The following is a 13,261-nucleotide window of genomic DNA, read 5'->3' as shown; positions in this document are numbered from 1 at the left end:
ACAGAATTAAACTTGCGCTGGTGTAAGATTTCATTCATTTTGTGTCTGACTTATGCGGCAATAATGTATAAACTAATACAAGTAGAAAATAAAAACGATTCACATTTTGTTTCAATGTAAAACATCTGCCAAGGCAAATAAAACTTCGTTTAATTATTAAAAATATTGCTTTTTATGTTGCCTAGATGTACCCCTTCGAATGGTGTAGAGTATGATATGGGTCGATTCTTCGAGCGCCCTCTGATGACATGAACAGTTCGCGAAATTCAGCAACACGTGCCCGTACATTTTTCTCTCCGATCCAACACGATTTGTACGATGTCATCGCATTGAATATCTAAGTTCCGAAGCCACTTGCATTTTCGACGAAGTTAAATCTCTTTAGTTGTGCTTTATTCGTCCATTTACGATGAAATAATATCATCTTGCCACTGGTTGCATGGAATGTGAGATGCATTGTTGAGGAAAAGTCATGCCAACAAAATTACAAACGAACAAAGTTTCAATTTCAAGTGTACGAGCAGAGAGAAAAGGGTAAACACTGTTTTAGTCAACCAGACGTGGTTTCTCAGAGGAAGCCAGATACACAGGTACTTTCATCTTGAACAGATTTTTGTCTAGTAGCAAAAAAAAAAACCTAAAAAACAAACAGACAAATGTAATTGAGCTATCATTGTGATGTAGAGCAGACATTAATAGCTTTATCGTAACTCAGTAGAAGTTTAACCTTCCAACCTGAAACAAACCCAAAGGTAGCCATCAGACTCCTTATAAGAACTCCTCAATTTGCAAAGCTACATATTTCACATTTTTCTGTCTTCAATTGCCAGAAAGATGAAACTCTCTAACGATAAGATCTGGAATAAATACCTAAAGACAGAATGGATCGGGCACTACAAGTGGCCAGACTATAACCGTAGCTGGAGAAATTATAGAAGACTACAGCCTGAAGGGAAAGTTTACAGAACTGTACATTTCCAAGCAACTAAAATCACACAGTGGGAGAAATGTATGAAATTGAACAAATCACTGCCCCCTTTTTATTCAAGAAATTTTCAATGATGAATCATTTCTAATTTTTGAGAAAGAGCAATCTCCAAAACAAATGACACATCACCAATTACTGTTGCGGAAGCCTGTCCAAAAAGGCTGAAGCTGATGTTCGCACTTACCCGAGAGTTAATCCCCTAGATGAAGTGGGACCTTGCAAACGGACGCGATATTAGATGAGTTGTGAGTAGAAGCCGTGGAAAATGGAGTATCCAAAACTAATTTACTTTGTTTTATATGACATAAAGAGAAAAAACTGTTGATGTTGGCATGAGGCTATTTACAGATAATTTCCGCCATGGAAGTAAGTTAATTTAATTTTTTTTGTCATATCCCTACTACTTTGGGAATTTTTGAGTTGGCTTTACTTTAATTTATATTTTGTAATAATATTATGTGAAATAGAGAATAAATCGAAACAAATCAAATAAAATCAAGCCGTTCAATTACTTCTCTCGATAAGGCAAAATGAACTCCAGCAGGTATTCCATTTATTTCATGAAGACGTAATTGGCAAACTGTAAACTCAACGATTTATTTCAGAATTTGACTGGCTTTTAAATTGGGGTACGAACCAACATACATAAAATAAAAAGCACCCATAAAAAATGCTTGTACAAATCACTGAAACCTTCGTTTATTCTTTATATAATCCTAAATCAACAACAAAGATTGTTTTGATACCGCACCGGCACAGTAGAACAAACAGTGCAAACATTTAATACACTAATACACGACTTCACCTAGTTCTAGTATGCAAGCTTCATGATCGCAGTTATTTCTGTGTGCGTCATTGTTCAAACTTTTGAAAACTCAGCAACTTGATTTCATTGTTTCAAGAACCTGAATCTCAGAATAAGGTTACAATGGAGAAACTTGACCCGGCCGTTTTACATCATGTGACAGGAGCAGTTCATCATGGCACATCCTACAAGGAAATCGCCAGATTGCTGCAACATCGTTTTCCAACATTAAGCGGGTTATCAGTTAAAAGTGTTGGGCGTTTCTGCAAGAAATTCAACTTGTCTCATATCAGCGACCGAGAGCTTGATGAAAGTGTTAGACGCTCCATTTTGGAAGTAAGACATTTATGTTTTTTCTGTAGAGGCAATCACATAATAGATGCATCTACTGTATTTGTCCTGCCAGAAAATTAAAAATGCTCAGCCCGCTTATTGCAAAATAGCCCACACTGCAGTGTGCACACGTTTTTAAAAGTTTTAAGCGAATTAATCTTTGCACAACAGACTGCATGATGTACAGTACATTACATAAGAATTTGATGTTACTTTTTAATGCCCTGCTCATTTACAGTTGGCCCAAAACTTTACACTGGCAAAATCCATGATAAGAAATGCTATTAGTGAACGTACTTTTTTGAGGTACACGGAAGGGTTCGTTGCGTCGAAAACATATACTATTACAGAGAACGTATTATCTTCGTGTCATTGAATTTTACGAGGCTTGCCATTTTTTGTCCTTTGCAGATTGGTCCACTTTATGGACGAAGGATGGTTGCTGGGTACCTAAGGGCCAAGGGACTAAGAGTTGGTCTCAACAGAGTATCAAAATCTCTCTCCAGAGTTGATCCCTATTGCTACAATTTGCGGCGTGCTAGTGCCCTTGACAGAACAAATCCACGGCTGTATACTGCATATAATTACAGCCAGAGATTTCATTTTGATCAGAACCAAAATCTTGCAATGTATGGCGTGACACATGTCTGTGCCAGAAATGGTTATAGTGGGCGAATAGTGGGCCATTCCACGAAAATGTAATTTCAAAATTGTGGATAAATTCTTCAGGTGAGAAACCATGAACAATGGGAGACTTAGAGATGCTGATGGCAGCAGTCACATCGGTCCTCTTTTACGGTCCTTCTTGCACATGCACAGAACTATGCACACATACTCTGAACCAAGCGTCTCAAAGTCCTCCTTTGATTTGGTACATAGATATCTACAACACGCTCATTTGGTCTGTGATCATTCTTCACATTATTTTTTTTTATCAAGCCTAACATATGTCAGGTGCTCAATACTCTAAATATGTTAAAAGCGTTTCCTAATACATATTATAACTTAACTAAAAGGCACCTGTTCAGTTTCTAGAAGTGCAAGTATAGGAGTTTGTTTTAAAGTTGTGTACCGGTATCAGTTTACCTCTGCCTTCATCTCTTCCACGTTACATGCACAGTCTATCTGTGAATCCATTATGTGGATCAGGATTCAGTGCCACGGATTTTCTCTTCAAATGTCTCTGGGAATTTTTCCCATATCAAACCCAACATTTTTCCATTTCTTCTTCAAAATACGATGGGCCCTAATTGGTACTAAATACACTATTTGCAAGGCCCTACCAAAAAAGTCAAGCACTGACAAAATGCTATGGTACTTTTTTTTATATAATTTAACGGGTCTTTTTCATGTTTTATCAGGCCATTAGTGATCAGAGAAGGGATATGGACCCAACTGAGAGGGGACCAAGGACAGAGTTGTTCTCATAACCTTCATTCAAGACTACCTTGAAGAACTTCGAACAGAAAGAAATTGTCCCCCGTGGGTTGCATCGTCATCTATTCATGTCAGTTGCCATGGAAACTGTAAACATGGAATTTGGAAGCTTTCAGGTTTTGAATTTGGAAGATTTCAGGTTTACCCTAATAGGAGTGACTGTAAAAGAAGCAGCTTTTTGTTTTTGTTAATGTTTGAGTGCTGTAGTTCATGGTCATGAGTTTTCAGTATTATGTATGTCCACTCATTCATTAATAGATTATTTTTGTTTTGTAACATACAATGTACAATTTTTATGATCATAGCTTAATATGGAATTAATGCTGTGAAGAATTGCTTTTGAATAAAGACATACTGATCGTTGTACTCTAAGGTTTGTACATTGTATGCATTCATACTCAATTTTCAGCACACTGTACATGTACATGTAAACACTCATACTTAGCACTCCCATAATATATGTACATATGCACCATTTCAGTTTGTTAGGAAATGTAAGGTTTAGATACAGACAAGATGGAGGTGGGGCAGAGCACCTATAGGAAGGGAAATGAATGGGATGGTGATAAGAGGGATGGGTTACAGATGGATGTAATGATGGGAAGAAGGCAGCTGATTGTAAAACCCTACATGGACAATTGAAGTGAAAATCTTTCCTGGTTTTTTGTGTCTCCTTATCACTGTTTTAGCATCTACTAATCGAAAGAATATGGCCTGAAGTAAACCAACGAACGTGGAAATTATCCCTTGAAGTGGACAGCTGTTGACATGCAGGAACAGGGCCTTATCCACATGCAGGATGACTTTGAGAAATTCTGCGTGTCTATGATTCTCATCAAGGTGGCAAAAATTGGCATTCAGCAGTTTATATCAAGTTGGAACAATCACATTATGAGAGGTAGGCTTAAAGATAGTTACTTGCATTCTTGTAAAGTAAGGCATCTATCGAGTGTGTGATTTTTTTGTATTGGATCTCCTTGCTGCTGACTGTAGGCATTCCTTTGTACAATACACCAACATCAAAACAAAATTTTCAGTGATCCTTCTTGGGTATATATGTACTGTGGAGGTTCAAAAGTGGTCATTTGCTGTATACACATGCACGCACCGGTATGTCATTTTGATACGAAAAGTGTAAAAACTAACTGCTTGCACTAACAGATCCATTACAGTATAACAAACGGACAAATCAGTAAGTTTCATAATACCACTGCATTGTTTAAAAAGACAAATAGGGTTTCCCTTTTGCATACAGAGGCTATTCCTTAGACCTTGAAGGTATTTGAGGTTGGAATTTGTGTGTACTAAAATTAACACATGTAAAGGAATGTAATTCTTTTATTCTATTTGAATTCTTCTGTTTATTGTAGCATCAGTTGGCAGACCTGGTAATACAGGGACTCCCGAAGAATGCTTCCAACGAAATACCCAAGCCGCATCTACCAGACACGTCCATAACCCAACCACTGAAGAACTCGTTGAAACTATCAGCAGAAGGTAGGACGGATTAAGAGTTGGGTAGATTTGGTTGGGATCCAATAAGTGATGACTTACAGCTGGTTCAAGAGCGTCAACAGAGACTCGAACTCAACTATCCCTCCTACGAACAACGCTTCAACACCGCAGTTCGTGGAGACAATCGATCTCTCCAACAAACCACTCTGGGTCGCATCAGAACTACTTTAAACCTTGTCAATACATTGTAGAGCAAAGTAAATGGCCAATTTCCAAAGAAGTAGAACTTTGCATAGACTTTATCGTACGTTCTGTGCCTTTTAAGCTAAACTGTGTAAATTTGAATTCATAGCAAAAGTTTTATTTTAAACCTCTTTTCAGTTTACTAATTTGGAAAAGGTGACTAATCTATTGTTTTTGGTTGGAACTATGCTTGTACCTGTTCGATATATCATTATTATTTGTGTTTCAGACTACGCATTTACTCTGCAAGGTTGTACACTATTTAGAGTTTGAATTTCTAATAAAAAATACATCTGCTACATTTTACTCCTCCGTAAAACTTCATTGTGTCATTTAACAGCTTTCAGGTCATTACGTTTTTTAATTGAGGGTATTGACGGGGACATTAGCAGAGTTGGATGTTTGACTTAACTGCAATGAAAATCAAAACTGAAATCGGGTGTCTGTTAACACGTTGACTGCCGGTGACAAAAACACGAAAAAAATAATGTTGACAAAAACATTATATAGATGTATGCCCTCAGCATTGCCAGCAGCGTTTTTTTGGCGTTATCAGTAATGCCAGTGTATTCAACTTACAATACAAAAACCTTTCGCTTTCTACGAGTATACTCGTACTGACAGAATCCGGTACACCTGTGACTACGAGTATGCTCTTGGATGGCAGTCAACGTGTTAATGCTGGCTAATCATGGTGGATAGAGAAGAGAAACCTCCTTTAAATAGACCTTGAGATAATCATTTTGCTTCAATGATACTGTAGCTTTTCCCGTGCAACTTTTTAAAATTGGCGCTTCAATTAACGCTAAGCTCATTAAATTCGGTGTAAAACTGAATGACGATCCATAAGACAAGCCAACCACTACTCATCCAACACCAAATGTTACCGCCGACAATGTAATAGGCTAATCGACTGATAATGTAATAATGGCAGATAATGTAATAAACATCAACCGATAATGTAATAACCCAAGCGACCCATATTGTAATGACAAATGGCCGATAATGTATTGAAAATCGGCCGATAATGTAATAACCTTGGATTTGCTTGTTTCTTAGAAGGCCTTGAGGGAACTTAGGGTTTTTCGAGTTCCCAGCACTCGGATCTTTCTTTACTGCAAAACCTTCAACTTTCGATCTTTTCAAATTTCCAGTATTTATTTTTCGGCTCGTTCACTTTGTACACGTTTTAGAGGCATTATTTCAGCCACTCCGTAAACATTTCTGGTAATCAGCTTTAAATAATGTTCAGAAAGTGAGAGAATATGTTCAGATTGGTGGATTCTTTTCCAACTGAATATACCGGAAACATTTATTCAATGAGCCACGAGGTCAGTTACACTGCTAAATTAATGTCAAGAATAATACCAAACCCTGATTATTCTTTAGTTTTTTCGACTCAGACAAAATAAGCCGACGTTTGTTTCATTTACCCACTCTACATTTCCAGCACTATACACGAACAAACGGAAAACCAAGAGCAAGAACTATTTGCCAAAACGAAATGCGAAAAAAACCTTCGCTCGATTAACTGCATTGGGCCCTTGGCCTAGTGCGGCCGATGTCACCCGAAATAGTTATTTCCGAGCAAGGGCGGATCCAGACCGAAATTTTGGAAGGGGGGCCAAAAACCTGCGCGTACTCCCAGCTTTGTTAAGAATTTTTGGGGGATAGAGCACAGGGGGCACCAGTCTATTGAGTAAGGGGGCATTGTTTTTCTGGCGGGGCGGCACCTTGGATGCGGGGGCACGTGGCCACAACACCCCCCAAGTGAAGTAAAGTACCGCAGATTTTTTTTCTATTTCCCAACAATAAAAAACTTAGTGTATACTTCACACCAAAAAGTTATAACAATATTGAAGACTGTATTATACGAGTATTTGTATACAAACATTTATTGAACAAGTAATAAGGTTCTTCATATCAATAGCTGACAATAACATAGCATATTATACGAGCCTAACCGGAATCATAATAAACTATTAAATAACCCAAATGCTAAGAAGTGGTTTTCATTAATGGCTCAAAAAGACTTCAATAAGTTTCAGTTTGGCAGTTTCAGGGGTCCTAATATAAGCAAAGGGAATGAGGGGTGTATTGAAATCTAATACACAAAAGAAATGAGGCTTACTCTTGCACAGTATCAGTCATGTTTTCCGATCTTGCTGTTCGTGTCTACACCTTAGCCTATACCAAAAAGTCTAACTAATGCAATAACATAGCACACAGAAAAATTTGACTAAAAATTCTCAACTAACATGTTGCACTTGAACTAGAGTTGTAACATTAAATGATCAATAAGAAAAATCTTTTATTACATGCTTAAAAGGGGTTTCTCAAAACAGAAATTGAGTGATCGTGTACTCAGAAACTCAGCACCGAGGTTTAATCACTTGTAGCCCGTCTATATCCACCGGGTTTAAAAAGTCTCCTCAGACCGGTTTGGTAAAATTGTATACTGTGCGATTTATATCTCCAAACACAAGCAATCCAGTTTGAAACACTAATTTAAATTTTTTTGTTTTAAAATATGTCTAATATATTACTAAAAAAGCCTTCCTCTCATTTTTGAAACTCTTTTTCCAAATGAGAATTTAACAACCAACAACAGACTCTAATTTAAGAACAGCTTAAGCGAGTAACATGTTTGCGCCTGAACTGGGGTTGTAACATTAAATAATCAAAGAGAAAAATCTGTTATTACATGCTTAAAAGGGGTTTCCCAAAACAGAAATTGAGTGACGGTGTATTCTGAAACTCAGTACCCAGTTTAATCACTGGTAGCCTGTCTATCTCCACTGGGTTCCAAAAGTCTCCTAAGACCAGTTCGATAAAAATGTACACTGTACGATTGATATTGTTGCGCACCCGCAAATCTTGGAATTCTAGCGCCCCCTAGTTTTACTCGTTCTTGGTTCTTGCATTTCTCAGGGTCTCTTATTTAGCTCAGCTATGCGTTATGGACATGTAGCAGAGACGCTAATTTTGTATTAAGTTATTCATGCTGTACTCTGGCGTGTTCGTGTGTTCCTTTGCTCCTTTGTCCTTGTGTTTTCTCCGCTCAGTTTTGGCATGTCGAAATTCCCCTCCATGTGGCTGCGTGGTTGGGCGTGGTAAGGTTCCCTGAAATGCTAATGTTCAGAAACCTCAGACTTTGTAACTGTCAATCATTCGCCACACATGACCTGGTAAGCACTTTCACACACCCGGCTCTACACTTTGTTCACGTGACTTCTTATTCTGTATTTTACCTTTTTACACACGACACTTAGATTCTTGTAGGCCTATACGACTCTAGCAGAAAGTTATGTGACCCTTTGAGATGGAAGATGTTCATTGGTTGAGCTGTTTGGCGACGCTCATATTTTATTAATTCCTAAGCTTCTAGAATCCTATAAATACAGCAGATTTTTTCTAGCTCGTCGGTCAGGTGCGGCGGACCAAACCCTTGCTGGGAGAGCGGAACCTAACGTTGTGCGGCGGTTGGACCCTTTCCGAGAGAAGTGCGATAGTAACTATCCTTATGTCGAAGAAATGTAACCATATGAATGGCCAGCTAGCTTAGCTTGGACCGCTGCGAGAGCGGTACGAACTAGCCCAGGGTGCTAGCGAGAGTCGTAGCGGCCCGTCATCGCTACGTCCGAACCGATTGCCGGGCGAGACAACCCTGGGCCCCCTGTCCCTCGCCACCCTTGTCCTGGTATTAAACTAGCCCAGTCCTCCCCGTCTCTACGCTGAGCTAATGGTACACAGTGAGACGATCTTATCATTGCGCTCAACACATTGCGGTCTGAGCGGCCATGCGGTCGGCACATACCGGCGCTGGCCCCGTCCAGCCCTTGCCAGTCACCGTGGTGGTCCGGGACAGCTCCCACCACGGCCCGGCCCGATGAGTGTAGCCTAGTTGTGCGATGCTACACACACGTACCGTAACCCACTCCGTCTGACTTGCATTTCCAATGGTCCTGCCAAACTGTAGTTTAGTTACACTCATATACAAATTCGCCTCTCTGTAACTTTGCCTTTTGTGTGTTGTATTATGTTGAGCTACACCTTCTTCAACCCTACATTGAACTTTGATGAAGAGAAGTGAGAGCAATAAACCAACAATACAGTTTGACTATCACCCAAACCCCTTGTTTCACGTTCACCTTTTATTAATTGTTGACCCCAAATATCACAATCCCGTAGACACTAATAAAGTCCATGCTACCATCGACTTGATATTTAGGGAACGCAACAATATCTCCAAACACAAGCAGTCCAGTTTGAAGCACCAATTTGAATTTTTGTTTCCAAATCCGTCTTATATTTTACGTAAAGGAGCCTTCCTCATTTCTGAATTTTTCTCAAAACCGCAATTTAACAACCACAAACATTAAACTCTAATTTAAGAACAGCTTCAAAGTGAAGGTCAACACAAAACGTAACGGCTCACTCAACTGTAGTTACTCGGTCCTCCAACATGAGTTAGTAGCTAATAAGCAGCAAATTGAAGTCATATCTATTCCAGCAATCTGATATAAGCCACGAACAGCGGGCATCTGTGAATACATGCCCAGAGGATCAGCTTCTTCTTGGGCTTCAGACTTATTTAGAATGCACGACTGAAGGCTGTCACATTTAATGGAACAATCGTAACAACCTGCCACATTATAACATTTTGTTTTGAAAACTGGATGTTTGTTGATTTCAAAACAAATTTGCATTTGAAGATTGCTCTAAGATCATCACTGATTTTTTTATTTAGACAAGCCCCTCACCAACTCTTCTACCTTTGCTACACCTTCAGAAAGTGATTGAAGCGTCACTACCTGTGCTTCCTCATGCAGAGGTGCTGCTTCCCTGTCAGATGAGGAATATGTGCTTGCAAGATTCAAACCCTTGCGTTTTCGCTTCAACCAGTCAGCAATTCGTACAGCTTTGATCTTTGTATTTGTTCCCCAAAAGTATCGCCCTAAAAACACAGAAACAAACAAAAACCTTTAATAAGGCAAAAACAATTAAGTCCGCGATAAAAAGCATCCTCAGTTGTCTTCTTCAGGATACTTCTTATCGCGGCCTTAAATTTTAAACGTATTTAAGGTAATCCCAAAGGTAATGACATCTTACTTCTGTGTGCTTTTCCTGGTAGGTTTATGAATAGATCATCTCCTCATTCCCATGGCAGTTCCGCTATACATGTATTACTGCAAGTCAAAAGCAGACCCTAAACAAATAAGACAATATGCCAAAAAAAGTTAGAGGGCCCACGTTTTTAAAACTGGCAGAATCTTTAAACGCCCCAAAATATAGGGCCTCACACTAACAATGTGTTCTTGTTACCGTCTGTGTAAATTGTAGAATGGATAATCCAAAAATTCTAGTCACAAAATTTGGAAACGAGAGAAATCTATAATGTGGTGATTTAAACTTATGGTTAGAAAAGGCCAGCATTTGCCCGTTAATTAGAGGGAGAGGTAAATTCTGACTTATTCAAATGGAACAAAAGAAAAAGGGGTAGTACAGGGTGCAAATATGAACAGTTCCCCTTTCCAAAGTATACAATATCTTTTCTGACGAATAAAGTGCGTGTAAATCTGGTCAACTCCAAATCCAATTGATCAAAAGTTATTACCCGACAGACTTGAATTCCATATCAGATTAATAAATCGGAAACACTCCTCAACTACCCACGCATGACAAGGGGATATCAGAATCGTAAGAATTTGAACAAGTTACAATCTTACCTCTTGTGCTCTCAATTTCGAGCCCTTCAGAGTCTAGTAGTGTGATTGCCCCTTCACTCTTTGCTGATTTGAAGAAATCAAATTCTTGGATGAGAAGTCTTTTGATTTCACGAGTAGTTGCATCATCACCAAGCTTCAGGGTAGTTGACATAATTTCCAGTAACTTTCCATCGCGAATCTCACAAACAATGAAGTTTTTGGTGAAAGTGTTATCTTTTGGTGATCCTGATAGAAAAGCCACAAAAGAAAAACATTTAGAGAAGCTTAAAATAAGGTGCAACAGTAAATAAAAACGAACAGGTCGGGACGGCCAGATCAAAAATCCCTTTGCCCAGCAAGTAAGATGTTTGTACTCCTATTTTCTTCGTATTTTGGATTGATGCAATCAAACATTTTGATGTACTCTTCCACTGCATTGATCTCTTTTGATGTCTGTGTCTCTTAAAAGGCCCCTGGTAAAAACTCATCTGAGGTGTTTCCAACTCTCCCATGGCCATGGCTACCTCCGAAGGAGAATGGGTTGCACTTCCGTTGAGTTGCTGCATCACCTGTGACTTTCCATGTCAAGAATGCACGCAAGTTATTGAAAGTTCCGTCAGAGCAAGGATCGAACAACGACCGAGTCATCAGACCGGTAAAGAATGATCGACGTAGGCCTATGCGTGCAAGAGTTCCCGCAGACATTTGGTGTTTTTTCAGTTTTAGCATGCGGTCGTTCTCTGTTCCCTTTACCAAGAACACTTCTGGTTCTTGAAAATCGTCCTCGCTGCGGTGGCTGTCTATATGGCCGTGACGTCCATCTTCGTCAGCCGCTTAATAGGGTTTGTACCTTTACTGAGCTTTCTCATGGCTAAGAATAGTACTTGGAATATACAAAGATGGAGTCAGCTGACACGAAGAAACCACTCCGGAAGAATTTCCTCTGATGAATGCAGATTGCTTCCTGTCTAGGAAATCTTCCACAGCCGACAACTGAATGGGAAATCAAAACTACTATACCGATAGCCCTTTTGGTGATCAAAACAAAGGATTATTGGCCAGGAAAATTTCACCCTTCCAAGCAGCCTATTACTTCAAGAGTTGTTTAAGTATAATTACGACGGGTGGTTTAAGTATAATTCGACAGACACATGAATCTTTATGTTCTTCTGATTCCTGTTTTCAAAAAAAAAAAACTTAAACACGCACCTTTCTTCAAAAGTGTGAATCTTTTTGTGGGGGGGGGGGACACTCATCAAAGCCTACATTGATAGCGCGGACCGTGACTGGCCCTTATGGCGCAGGGTCCAAGGAATAATGATGCTGGACAAAATTCATGAACCTAAGAACTTCCTGTCTGGGCACGCAATGATGTCCTATTATCTTTCAAGTGTTTCCGAAAGCTTCGTGGATTGGACAAATTCCGCCCCGTTGACAACCGATCGTGACGTATGATGAGCTGGATAGATGGACCAGTTGGGCAACGGCGAATAGGCCTCGAAGGACAGCATGCAGATGGCCGCTTTGGGACCACTTGGTATAAAATGTTCAATCTGCTCTCAAAAAACAGGAAAATGAAAAAAAAACCAGATTTTGTGCAATCTGTTCACTGAGTTTTCTCCATGAAGCAAAGTAAAAAACATAATGTCGGATAAATTAAAGAAAATCTTATTTTAGAAGAAAACCTAGAAAACAAGGAAATGGTTATCAGTTTATTATTCAGTCTGCTTTTCTGGTTGCAAAAAATGGAAAAAGCTTTTCACAAAAACGTTCAGTACGAGTTTGTCCTATTTTGTCGGTAGAAAAGCAAGAGTCCACTGTTGGACCATATACAATTATAGTCAGTTTTTGTGAGAAGCAGAAAAGTAGATGTCCGCTTTTGAACCTCCACTGTAGACTTGAAAGTAAATTCCATTCTTCTGGTAGCAAGAAAATGAAAAAGTAGAAAACTGCATCTTGACAAACAGTTCGATCTCCTTTTCTGGTTGTGAGAAAGCAGAAAAAGGAAAGCGAAAAAATTCGTTGTGTAAAAACGTCCGATCTGCTTTTTTGCTATTTGAACAGTAGAAAAGCAAATGTCCACTTTTGAACCTCCATACCCATCTCCAGGTGACTTTTCCCAATTATTACCTGGGGAATACAAAAGGGAAAATTCCGATGTAAGTGTTTCTGGGGTGGTTTCAGTCATTCCCCAAATTATTGAACGTTATAGGACAGCCCCCTTGCGGACCCCGCGACTACAGAGGGTTCCGGTAGCTCGCTGCGCGAGTGACCTTATACTTCCAGGCGCTA

General features: G+C 39.3%; 2 pseudogenes across 1 annotated transcript; one reads left to right on the top strand and one right to left on the bottom strand.

The window, feature by feature from the left end:
• Window positions 1-2,561: 2,561 nt before the first annotated feature.
• Window positions 2,562-7,000, top strand: LOC147797832 (uncharacterized; annotated as a pseudogene). Its single transcript, XR_015426816.1, has 4 exons — window positions 2,562-2,572; window positions 3,488-3,633; window positions 4,253-4,461; window positions 4,934-7,000. The product of XR_015426816.1 is annotated as an uncharacterized LOC147797832 (transcript).
• Window positions 7,001-7,140: 140 nt separating this feature from the next.
• Window positions 7,141-13,072, bottom strand: LOC110990144 (uncharacterized; annotated as a pseudogene).
• Between the last annotated feature and the right edge of the window lie 189 nt (window positions 13,073-13,261).

Source organism: Acanthaster planci, linkage group LG10 (genome assembly GCF_054643075.1).
Source record: "Acanthaster planci isolate LZ-2023a linkage group LG10, COTS_SCS, whole genome shotgun sequence".
In the NCBI taxonomy this organism is placed as follows: domain Eukaryota; kingdom Metazoa; phylum Echinodermata; class Asteroidea; order Valvatida; family Acanthasteridae; genus Acanthaster; species Acanthaster planci.
This window is presented reverse-complemented; position numbering and strand designations above follow the sequence as displayed.